The following is a 13,812-nucleotide window of genomic DNA, read 5'->3' as shown; positions in this document are numbered from 1 at the left end:
CTGAAGAGCAAATCCATCGATGCATAGCTCTACCGATCCCAAACCATGCAAGCTTGTGGCGACAGCGGCGAGGGGAAAAAAAAACTTCACTAATTGGCAAAAGTAAAGAAAAAAACTTTGAGAGAAACCAGACCATTTCAATTTCTCTGCTGTCCAACTGTTTTGTGCAGAGCTGCAGTGTCAGCGGCAGAGGATGAAGAAGATTGTTGTGTTTAATGCATTCTACAAGTAAAACATCTATTGCAGTTGTAACCAGTGTACATGTTTCTCAATGTTTATAACTCAAGAATGAATGATAAATATAAAACATTTGTTCTGAGAAATAGCAAGCAGCAGAAATCATAAACCCAAAAGCTGTTGAACACAAAGTTCAAATCTGCAGGAGCGAGATGGAAAAGTCAATACTTTGCCGACCTCTCAGTGGCTCTTTGTAGCAAAGAACTCTCTTTCTTATCCTTTTCTTATCTTCTTATAGCCATTTGTCAATGTGCAGGGTTTTAGAGATGGCTTAAGATGGGGTTTGATGTTACATTATGGCTGAGCTGTTCACGGTACATTCCATTTGTACTTGTGTGTCAGAATTTCCAAGGTTCCAGTAAGAACTTTGAAGGAATGTCCTTCAAGTCTGAATTTTGACCAGGGCAGACCAGACTTTAGCATCCATTGGCTGCTCAGTTTAGACTCAACCGTTTAATCTAGGGTAATCCACAGCCGAATGAACCGCCAACTTATCCTTATGTTTTACGCAGTGGATGCCCTTCCAGCTGCGACCCATCACTGAGAAATATTCATACACACTCATCCACTCACATACACTAAAGATAAATTAGCTTACCCAATTCACTTATACCAAATGGTTTGGACTTGTGGGGGAAACCGGAGCACTCGGAGGAGACCCATGCAAACACGAGGAGAACATGCAAACTCCATACAGAAATGTCAGCTGACCCAACTGAGGCTCGACCAGTGACCTTCTTGCTGTGAGGCGATCGTGCTACCCACTGCGCCACCGTGACACCCCATATAAAATCTAGCACTGCAGTTTCTTACTTATTGATTGAGTGGCTAATTTGTATTAGTTTGTATGAACTAATTCGTACTTCTGAACCTACGATCACACTGGACTTTTCTTCCCAAAGACTTCCATTTATACACAGGCAAATGCGTCAGACTGGAAATGCAAGCTCTTGCGACAACTTTTGCAGTTCGCTGCATTGCAAAGTTCAAGCTTGGTGAACTCTGACCAGCGAGACCAACCGAGAATCAAAATGTGACCTCTCTGGACAGAAATTTAAAACATGGAGCAATCGCTCACTTTTTAATTGTTCAAAGCTTGTTTAATCCAGCCCCTTTTCGCAGTGCCATACGACAGAATTTTGCACACACAATCTCTAGTGTGACTGTAAATTAAGTGTGCTGAAGCAGGGCTGGAACTAAACTGCTCAGGGCTGCGGCCCTCCAGGAATTGAGTTTGACATCCCTGCTCTAGTGTGACCACAACTTGTGGATGATTTTCTCATACCCAATGAATGTAGGGTTAGAGATGGGGTTTGGTGGTGAGCCTCCTTTTAAAACTTTTTTTTTTTTCATACGTATGAAGTTGTATGAGTTTGTACAAATTAGCCACTTTTCTGAAAATTCTAACATTTTCATATACAAGAGACATTGTATATTACAACTGAAGCAGACCAAGAGCACTGAGGCTCCTGTTTCTGGATCTATTTACCTGGTTTAGATCCAGCCCTGCTCTATAACACCTGCTGCAAATGAAGCCAAGAAGATAAGCCACTAATTAGCCATTGCAGGTGTGTCTTATTAAGGCTGGAATTGAATTCTGCAGGATCTCCAGGAGAAAGATTGAACACTTCTGATTCAGACCAAACATTTATCTTGTTTATCATGCTGTCTGTGCTGAGATGAATTGTAGTGTTAGTCATGACACAGCAGCAAACGTTAGTGAATGGAAGTTTCTTAGTGTCTTTTGTCTGTGTCTAAAAACATAGTTAGCTACCTACCTATAAAGTGAGTTGTGTGACTATGTAAGAGAGTCACATTACTTTTTAAGTCACTGAGTATGTTTACATGGACACAGATATAATGATGAAGAGACTACTATGTTAACAGCAATTTTTGATTACATATCCATCTTAAGTCATAATTGAACTAAACATAAATTTATTAAAACATGTGAAGTATTTTTATTTTTGTCACATTACTGAAGCTTAGTTCAGACTTGCAAACACTTTAATCAAACTATACCATTTTGTTGTACTTTTCCATACATTTTGAGACAGGGTGCACACATTGAACTGTCAGGCATTTGACGACAAACAAATGAAAATGGTTTCAAGCAAGAGCACATTTTTGGTCGAAAAACAATGAAAGTTGAAAACAATGACTATGCTGAGAATTATCCAACCAGACCTTAATGTTTACTCTGAGTTTAAGGCAGGGGCATGGATGAAAAGCTAATGAATGAAATGGCAGAGGTAGCCTGTTGATTGTGAATTTATGTCTGTCCTCAGATTGCACACATACTGTGAAATTAGCAGCAGTTAAACTTGTAGCAAAAGAAAAAAAGAAAAAAAAAAAAAGCCCAAAATCACAGGTTGCCAGATTGACAACACCAAAAGAAGCGACTATGCTTGATTATTGAGTCTAGGCCGTAAAAGGTATAAAAATGTGTCATCACTTAGGAATTTTTTAAAAACAAAAAGTGAATAATAATTTTGATGATTTTTACTAACAACTAAAAAAACACAAACTCAGTATCTCTGAAAATAGAACAATACTTAAGACCAGTACAAAGAAAGATTTTAATTATTTATTTATTTATTTATTTATTTATTTTTTATGCAATAATGCGACATGGCATGGAGTCAGTCTGTGGCACTGCTATAACAACCCAGGTTGCTCTGATAGTGCCCTTCAGCTGTTCTGCATTGTTGGTTCTGGCATATTGCATATGGAGTTAGGTCAGGTAAGTTTGCTGGTCAATTAACAACAGGGATACCATGGTCCTTAAACCAGATAGTGGTAGTCCTATTGGGAAATGAAATATGCATCTCCATAAAGTTGGTCAGCAGCAGGAAGCAAGAAGAGCTCTTAAACGTTCTGATACAGAGCAGTGTTGACCTTGGACCTGAGAAAACACAGTGGAGCAACACCAGCAGATGATATGGCACCCCAAACCATCACTGACTGGAAACTTTACACACTGAACCTCAAGCAATGTAGATTGTGTGCCAGACTCGGGGACCCTGATTTTCAAAGGACTTTTTACTTTTATCAGAGAACACAGCTTTGGATTACTCAGCAGTAGTCTATAGGCCCGTGCACACCAAGATGCTTTTTGCTCGCGTTTTCCGTCGACGTTTAACGCCTCGTGAATAAATAAAGAGCGTCAATGTGATTGTGCACACCAATGTGCAAAATGGCAGATGCAAAAGTGTCATTAAAAAAAAAAAAAACGCCTCATACTTGTTTTTTTTTTTTTTTTTTTTTTTTTTTTGACGCACTGCGTCAAAACTTTCTCCACCAATCAGATCAGCACTTTTGTTCATGTGCATGGAGCAGCTGAAGTTACAGTAAACAGCACTTGGAGGCGCTCAAGAGCAAAACTGTTAATGCAACCACACATTAAAGAAGATGCCCAGAGGCAAATGAACATTTCTGCTTATTGCTCTTGTGAACAATAATCATTTCTTCATTGCTAGAGCTGGAGCTGCTGCTTGAACCATCCATGCTTGTTCGAGTCACCAGTTATTTTGACAACAAGCGTGTGAACTTTCTCTCCTCCTCTTCTTCTGTGTTATAAGCTGGTGTCAAAAGCTTAAAGTTGTGTAGCACTATCTAACATCAAGGAGTGATTTTGCACACTCTTCTGCTTGACGCCAGTGAAAATGGCTTGGGTTTAAATAGGCAAAAATGTCTTGTAAAACGCTGAAACATTGCCTTAACCTTTAATCCAGGCGAGAAGCTTCTAAAGCTGTCTGTTGTTTTAGAGTGGCTTGACTCATAGGATGTGAACCCATGTCTTGCATAACGTCTGTGCGTAGTGGTTCTTGAAGCACTGACTCCAGCTGCAGTCCACTCTTTGTGAATCTCCCCTGTTTTTGAATGGGTTTTGTTTCACAATTCTTTCCTGGGTGCAGTTATCCCTATTTCTTGTACATTTTTTTCCTACCACATCTTTTCCTTCCCTTCGCCTCTATATTAATGTGCTTGCACACAGAGCTCTTTGAACAGAAAGTTTCTTTTTGTAATGACCTTGCCCTCCTTGTGCTAGGTGTCAATGATGGTCTATTGGATAACTGTCAAATCAGGCATCTTCCCCATGATTGTGTAGCCTACAGAACTAGACTGAGGGGCCATTTAAAGGCATTTGCAGGTGTTTTGGATTATTTAGCTGATTAGAGTGTGGCACCAGATGTTTTCAATACTGAACCTTTTCACACTATTCCAATTTTTCCAAGAAAATACTGAATTTGGGTTTTTCATTAGTTGTCATCAAGATCATCAAGTAAAAGTAAAAGAAATAAACATTTAAAAACATATCAGTCTGTGGGCAATGAATCTATACATACAAGTTAAACTTCGTGAATGGAAATTATTAAATAAATCAACTTTTTGAAGATATTCAAATTATATGACGAGGACCTGTATATATTATATATCCTCACCTTTTATCAATGTTGTCCTTAAACTATTGTACATCTCCCATTCGAAAATCTTAGAACAATTTTGATTTTTTTTCACTTTAAATGTTAATTATATATATGTATATATATATATATATATATATATATATATATATATATATATATATATATATATATATATGAGCGATTCCAGCGTTATGAATGTGACATTTGGAGACATTTGAAATCTCAAAACATGTATTGACAGAAAAAGTATATGTTAAAATTATATTGAAACCCGTCTTTAAATTTTTCAAAACAGCTAGCCACATAGTTGTGGGGGCAGAAAAATATAAATTGGTAAACATTTTTTATATTTTAATTGAGGAACATAAACATGTTTTATGAATATGACAAAAAAGTTTCCAGTATACAAAATCCTTTGTAGAAATTCTGTGAATTAAACTGCAAATCCAAAAGAAACATAAAAAGAATAAGAGTTGGCTCTTTATAGAACAAACATGATTGATTTTATTTGATTTTACATTTTTAGATTTATGAGGGAAAAGCTTCATTATGGATGGGACATCTCTCTGTTATGGATGTGACGGATGTGAAATTGGCTCTTGTGTGACTTTGGTAAATCAAATAAAATTGTTTGAAAACACTGACAGAGACATTTTTGAGCATTTTTAAAGCACTGTAATACACAAGCCTACACAAAAAACGTGAAATCAATTTTTTTTCTTTTTTTTATGGCAAGGTTGACATTTACTTGGTATATATATATATATATATATATATATATATATATATATATATATATATATATATATATATATACTGTCAAAAACTAATCATTTTTCTATTAACAACACTATTAACTTAATCCTCTAACTGCTCTTATCTGCTTTCATGGTGTTTGATATCTCAAATGAGGCTACTTCTGGGTATAGAAAGTGCATTTAATGTTGTATAGGCTGCCGGCTCATCAAGTTTGAGGCATAGCTTTTGTCTGCAGGCAGCTTAGATAATGTACCTGGCAGTATGTAGTTCCTGGTTAAAAGCAGATCTGCTGAAAGCTTGTCAGACTGGTCGGTTTATATTATCCTGTCTTTTTCTCTCTGCTGATGGCTTAGGGTTTCTTTGTTGCTCTTTAAAATGATCTGCTGATCGAGGTACAAAAACAGTTGTTGAAAATGATTTGGCGATTAAAAAGGAGTAGAAAACAGCTTCTGACATTTTGTTGTCTGACAAATCGCTTCTGCTTTTAAGCAGCTCACACAAATTGCGGTTCTTTCAAAGCTCTTGAAATAAGAAAAATGTCACCTGAGGCATGTTTGTGTTAAACGCTGCAATGCACAATATCATTTCAAGGCTGACATTAGCTTGATATTTGGCAGATTACTTCTAAATAAGAAGGCATATTTGGAGGACAGTCTAACATCATGCCTGAAATGCCCTGCAACAAGAAAAATGAGATGCTTCAAATCCCATTAATATTCCAATTTAATTACTTGTACAATCGATGCTGATTCAACCTCACAGTTGACTAAAATCACTTAATCAATTTAGATGCAGTGTGACTTCCAATTCACATTTAATTACACAGCCTCAGCCTTTATTCCCAGCTCTGCTTCATGTATTTTCTCAAAGATGCTAAACAAAGAGAACTTGGATGGGTGGGTGGCTCAGTTGTGTCTGTGCTGCACCATGGATGAAAATTCAGAGATTCGCATCTTGCTCAAGGCATTTCCTCTGACTGTTGTCATTAGGCCCGCCTGCATGGCATCTGCTGTCTGCTCCAAGGATGTCTTGTGGTTTCCCCATGCTAAACTTTTTTTTTTTTTTTTGCCTGTGAATAAGAGAAAAAAAAAAGATTTGCAGGAGCAAAACATTCTGCACACACTTATGGTGCAGTATTATACCATAATTATGACATTTTAGACTAAGACAAAAAGCTCAAATCTTTGTTGAACTTTTCATTTCACAAAAACTCACACTTAAAAGTTAATCCAAAATGACAAAAAAAAAAAAAACAGTCCTAATCTACAGTATACTATTTATATATTATACTACTTTCTTCCCAAAACACACGTCTAAAGAATATTTCAATATTTTGATATAATTTTATACTTTTTTCTGTGCATAAAACATACTGAGTTACTGACCTATAGATGAATTACCAACCTACGTCACACATGACGTCACACTGGTTCCCGGTTGCAAAATGAGACCGGTGGCAATAGTAAACATGTCATGTTGTGCAGTAGGATGCCAAATTCGAAGTCCACAATTAGAAAAACTTAACATTTACCATACACCACACTGCTTTTAATGCTGACTGCAGACATCTTTGGGTAAAAGGGAGCTGAATGAAGTCTGACGACCTAATTAAAAATGCTGGACTTTGCGGATCTCATGTTATATCAGGTAAGTTCACACAATGCTGAGTCATATACATTACTCGTTTTTGATTGCAGCAATGATTTCAGTATAAACAGTTAAACATGGTTAATTTAACTGCGGACACTAAATGCTAAGAATGAAACGCGAAAGTGTAAGTTATTAAGATAAAGTTGGTTTCATATTTACACATTCATTCGGTGACAACTTGTGACACACTCCCTATATGGTTTACAACGGCACTTTGAATATTCGGTCTAAAGTAACCTGTTAGTGTGACTTGAAAACAACATTAACACGGTTTATTTGACTGTGAACAATGTTTTACTTTGATAGTTATTGGCTGTAAATATGATTTCGCTATTTAGAGTTTGCAAATAATACTTTTATGAAACTATATTATTAGGGAGACAGTCCAAATGTGCGAATATAAAACCAAATTTACCTCTATGCGTAAGTTCACATACCCTGCCTTAAGTTTAGGTGTAGTTCGCGGTCAGAATGCAGTTGTTCTGCTTGTTGATGATTACCCAGGCCTTGTATAGCTCCATCTTTTTTCCTTGTCTTTGGTTAGGCAGAACCTCGGTTTTAAGCACTACATAGATTTTAATCTGGTAATCATGGAACATTATTTCTTGCACATGACCACACAGCTTGTTAAAACACTTGGAGCTTCTATGAGATTGTAGGCCTATATTTCGGGCTGGATGCTTGGCCATTTCATCTTATCCAATATTCATTAAGAGGGTGCTATCGAAAATGGATCTGTCAGAGGAACACCGCTCACTTTAACATTAATTTTGCAGAATCACTGTGCTTTTCACTGGGTGACAAGCTGTTATAATACAATTAAAGCATTATGCAAATAATATGTATAATATGTAATCAATATAACTTATTTCTAAGACAACAACAAACTCTGTCCCGTATTGGATGTCTTTCCCAATAACTGCAAATGCTGGCACTCCTGTTTTTTTTCTTTTTTTTTTCTGCCAACTCCCTGCACGCGCATCCTAAATGTTTACAAACATGGTAATTTATCTATTGTCAAGTTACTAATAAATAGGTAACTTTGGACCTAAAGGTACACTTCGTGCAGAATTTAGACCAAAACACACCTGAAAAGATCTTTCCAGATTACTAAAACAGTACAACCCGGTGTGTTTGATCATGCAGGGTTGGAGGTAAAACATGCAGGACACTACTGCATTTTATACAACAGTCATTTCTCATCTGCAAATGTATTTGGCAATCCAGTGTGCTCAGCCAATTCTCAGTGTGTGTTCTTGTCTGTACTTATGTTCTTTTGAACTTGTGTAATGTTATAAGGCATTGCCCTTTCAGATCCCTAAATGTGCCCTTACTTTGCCTATTTTAACCAAGGAAGACTCAAGAAATGACCAGAGGTCCAATTATTACAACTTTTCATAGAAACCTTGCCAAAAGCGAATAGAATACACCAGTGTCCTTTTAATGAACTTTTAACTGATCACACTTGTAACATCACTAATTATTCTTTCAAACTTGATGTCTTGATTACATTGTATTTTTATTCCACTTTAAAATAGTTTCAGAACACAAGATCATTGTAATATATATTGCTAACATGTCTTTGACTTAGTCACTTATTTATCAAGGGTTGCCACAGCGGAATGAACTGCCAACTATTCCGGCATATGTTTTACACAGCAGATGCCCTTCCAGCTACAACGCAGTACTAGGAAACACCCATACACTCTTGCATTTACGCACGCACTTATACACTACAGCCCATTTAGTGCATCCAATTCATCTACAGCACGTGTCTTTGGACTGTGGAGGAAACCGAAGCACCCGGAGAAAACTTACACCAACACAGGGAGAACTTGCAAACTCCACACAGAAAGCCAACTGGCCTAGTTGGGATGTGAACTAGCAATTTTCTTGCTTTGAGGTGACAGTGCTGCTCCTGACAAGTTGTAATAATGTATTCATATATTTATTCATGAACATATTTGTAATTCCACATTAAAAAAAAAATGTAAACGGACATTTTTATCATTTGAAATATGTTGCATGTATGACATTTTATACTTTTGAATTTCAAAAATAAACTTGTATGTTAGAATTATTAGCCCCCATGTTTATTTATTTCTGCTATTTATGATTAATGGAAAGAAGATTTTTTTCAATACATTTCAAAACATAATATTTTTTAATAAGTCATTTCTAATAACTGATTTATTTTATCTTTGCCATGATGAAAGTACATAATATTTTACTAGATATTTTTCAAGACACTTCTATACAGCCTAAAGTGACATTTAAAGGCTTTAACTAGGTTAATTTGGTTAACTAGGCAGGTAAGTGTAATTATGCAAGTTATTGTATAACTATGGTTTGTTCTGTAGACTATCAAAAAAGAATATAGCTTAAAGTGGCTAATAAGTTTGACCTTAAATTGTTTTAAAAAAATAAAATAAAACTAAAATAAAACCGGATTAAAAAAAATAAGACTTTCTCCAGAAGAAAAAAAAAATATTATCAGACATACTGTAAAAAAAAAAAAAAAAATCCTTGCTCTGTTAAACATTATTTTGGAAATATTTAAAAGAAAAATAAACAAAAAATTCGAAGGGAACTATAATTCTGATTTTAACCGCATGCCATTTGCATATATTTTCATTTATCAGATTTCTATATGGGAAACATAGAGTCATTTACATACACAATCAAAAATATGTATTTACTGTATGTACCTTGATATAATGTCCTTCGCAAGTTACTTATGAATATCTAATTGTGATCATCGGATGAAAATAATTAGTAATCAGACTTTCTGAAAGCTCCTGTAGCAACTTGTATCTTATATTTAAACAGACAAGTTGAAAATCTATGGACATAATAAATGATTATTTGATAAAAAATTAAGATCACTTGAATTAAATGACAGACAAATGTATTAAAGTGAATGCAAACTCAGCAGGCACACAATATTATAAGAAGTTAATATTAGGTTAGATTTAGGTCATGACGTCAGGTGACCAAAATTCAATGTCTATTCAGCGTCTAAGGACAATGTTATTTTGACATTCAACTATGGCGTCAAATTGCGTTGATATTTGGTTAATTTTAGGTTGTGTTGGAAAATTATCAAAATTGAATGTCTGATGTCATAGTGGTAACGTCCATACAACGTTAAGGTGTAACATGATTAGACATTGATATTTGGTTGATATTAGGTTGGACATTGGGCACTGACAATGGCCTGAAGTTGGATTCTGATGTCAACCCGGTTTTCATTTCCAAATAAAATATAAAGTCCCCACGATGTTGGGGTACGTTGGGTACATCAATTTGACGACATGGTTACTGCAGGGAAGAGATGCAAATCAAACGTTTAAGTGTGTAAGCTTTATGAAAGGCAGTTAATGTAAATGAAACATTTATGTGTAGTGAAAAGTAAGTGCACTTTTCAAAACAACATAAAAATAGCAAAACACCATGGATTACCTGCAAAATATAGTCTCTTGCTGAAAATTCTTTGTTCATTTCTCAAAAACAAAACTCTGTAGGGATGTAAACTAGGGCTACAGTTTTGATGACAATTATTGTATAAGAATTTGATTGCAAGAGACTGGACAAGATTTGACAGAGCATGTCATTGTGATACAGAACAGAAACAGACAATACTGCACAAAACAAAAAAGCCATAAATGTAAACATAGGGCAATCTCCTTGGAGAAAACTGTACACACACAGTGCTGTATGAATTATGGTGCAGTCTTCCAACACCTCCTGACGTACTGCTCTATTGGGCCACAAATTCTCATTCACATCACAACAAATATCTCCTCTTGCGATGCAGTGAGGAAATAAATATTTAGAGCATTTCATCCAGCTTCTGCATGCATGTACTGTGATGTCATCACAGGCTGCTTCCATGGCAGCCAAAAGGGTCATCTGTGTATGTGACTGGCGATCATACACTTTCCATCTCCATGCTGAGAAAAATTCCTCAGTGGGGTTAAGGAATGGAGAGTAGGGTGGAAGGAACTATGGCATACTTTTAGGCCACCTCCAATTTGACCTCTCTCTGGTTCAGCGATGAGATCCCTTTAAAGAGTGTCTAAAAAGGTGACAAGATGTTCTGTATTGTAAGGCCCAATAATGGGAATATTCATTAACACACCATTCTCAGAGATAGCAGCACCCATGGTTATGGTCTGGCACATCAGCTCTGTAGCCAATGATATTTCGACCATGTCTTTTGTGTTAAAGCTGTGGGGTGGTTCCCTTGCTTCCAGTTCCATTATACGCTATATATAGAAGACACAAAATAAGTTTTATGAATGGATTTTTATTTTGGCCAAGAGACAGTTACATCACATACATACATACAGGTTTCATATTTTCTTCAGCCAAGGTAAATTTGTAAAGGTCACGCTGTATATTACTATTAGGGTTGGGTATCACTTGGGGTTATTTCGATAGTGGTGCTAAATTGACTCTTTCAAAACAGTATCAGTGCCAAAACAGTGCCCGAACCCATACACTGAAAAAAATTATTCAAAGATGATTCCTTGGATTTAATCAAATTCTTTATGTTAAGAGGTTGTAAACAATTTATTTGGGCTGAATTTAATCAAACAAATCAAGTTGAACATTACTAAACTTAATTTGGTTGTTTAAATTAAACACAAACAAATTGTTTGCAACAGTTCTGCATGCAACACTTTTTTCAGTGTACTTTAGTCACAAAATTATGGTAGTTGACTCTAGAAAAATCTTTTAATTGACAAAAAAAAATATTTTAACCACTGTAATTGAATATATGATGTATATAATATATATAATATATAATTTGATTGTTAGAATGAATTTAACATTTGCATTATGCAATTAACATTACATTAGCTTACTATTAATCTGTGCAAAGGCAGTCAACAAAATCAGGGAACATTTTTTTTTTTTCATGGACATCCGTGATCTAATTATTTGCCATAATCTGATTAAGACAATAATATGATTAAGGCAATTACATGAGCTGCATTTCTAATGTTCCTTTTATGATCTCGTTTCACATGTTATTATAACACACACTGTAGATTGATTAACGTCACTGCGCCACTTGGCTATTGCTGTTTCCTCTGGAGTTTTATGCAATTTTGAGTGGTTAATTTTTAATTTTAGCATTTTTTAACTGCAGTTCTGCAGATTCAGTTTCTTTCAGCAACATATCGTTCATGCCCCGTGACAAACTGAGGTATTAAATAAGGACTAAGGATTGGTGGAGGAGTGTTGTTTTAATGGAATTTAAGTATATTCATATTAAAATCAGAGTATTTGTGTCCATGTGAACGTACTCCATGGAAGTGCCATATGATGTTGAAAACTGTGAAAGGCCCAATCGCAATTCTACCCCTTAGCCCTACCCCTTACCCCTACTCTTCGTTTTGCACATTCACATGAAGCAGTAGGGGTGTTCCAATTATCTTTACCTTGAAGGCACAGGGCTAAGGGGAAGGGATAGACATAGCCCTTCGAACAGAGATTTTTCAGAACAACATTCAAACCAAGGGGTAAGAAAATTTCCCAGAATGCACCAGCCACAATGGCCAATTAGCTGCACCCGGAAGTAAGGAGTACAGGTAAATTAGTATTTATTGTCATTATTATTCATTTTTGCAATAAACAAGCACATGTTTTAATATATTCATAACCACATTTGTTTACCATCATGCTTTAAAAAAAAAAAAAATAAATAAAAATTATAAAGTTTGTTATCTACAATCACTAATAATAACTCCTGTATAGCAGTCTCACAACATTCTGACACTTGAAGATACTTGAATACCCTGTCAGAAATGTCTAGTGGCTGGGAATGACCTTTTTATAGTGTCTGCTATAATGTAAATTATGTTTTTGTTGTGTTTACATAGATGAATATGGCCACTGTGTAAATGCACAGTATAGTTACGTTCTTATTTCCACATTAGATCGTTAAGATAGAGACTTGAAGATAAATACCAAAAAACAACACAACTGAAATCACAACAGCATTCGTGATCGTCTGATCTCATATGAAGCAAGAGATTGCCATGACATATGATGACGTGTGCAGGTGTTGTTGTGTTGTTCCAATTCTTAGGGGTTAATTTTGAAGCCCTTCCCCTTCACACTTAGTTTTAAGGGACAAGAGGAAGGGGTAGGGGTAAAAAAATAAAATAAAATAGAATTGGAATTGGGCTAAAGACTGAATTCCTCTACCTTTAAGTTGATTCCATGAACCCTAAAATGTTTCATTAAGTTTGTAAAGCATCTGCTTCATGTTGCTGTGTCAGAATCATTGCTTGTAACACATAGCCCTCCTTTGTAAAAATGTAGAATTTTTATTCTGAACACAATCATGCGTGTTGATGAATCTGAAAGGAGTGCATTATATCCCTATGCAGCAAGAACAAATGCCTAACATCTCAGACTGTATCCGTACACTCAAAGTTATAATTAAATGTTTAGAGATGGTGTGACACAACGGATACTGTACCTATGCATGTATTTGATGCGCTCCTTGATGCTTCTTATGTCCGTGTTGCAGCACCAGTTTCGTCGAAATTAGGCACCGAAATTCATATGCCAATTCAGTCCGGTGCATAACGGTTACATGGGTTTCAGTACCCAACCCTAATCACTATACATTGTTGTACTGTTTACTGTGAGCTGCATGCTTATATTTGCTATACCTGTGCATACTGGTAGCGCAATTCCTTCAATCTTTCACAATTTC

Source organism: Danio rerio, chromosome 19, assembly GCF_052040795.2.
Source record: "Danio rerio strain M-AB ecotype USA chromosome 19, GRCz13ab, whole genome shotgun sequence".
Classification (NCBI taxonomy): Eukaryota; Metazoa; Chordata; class Actinopteri; order Cypriniformes; family Danionidae; genus Danio; species Danio rerio.
The sequence above is the reverse complement of the archived record's forward strand: the minus strand, read 5'-3'. Positions refer to the sequence as shown.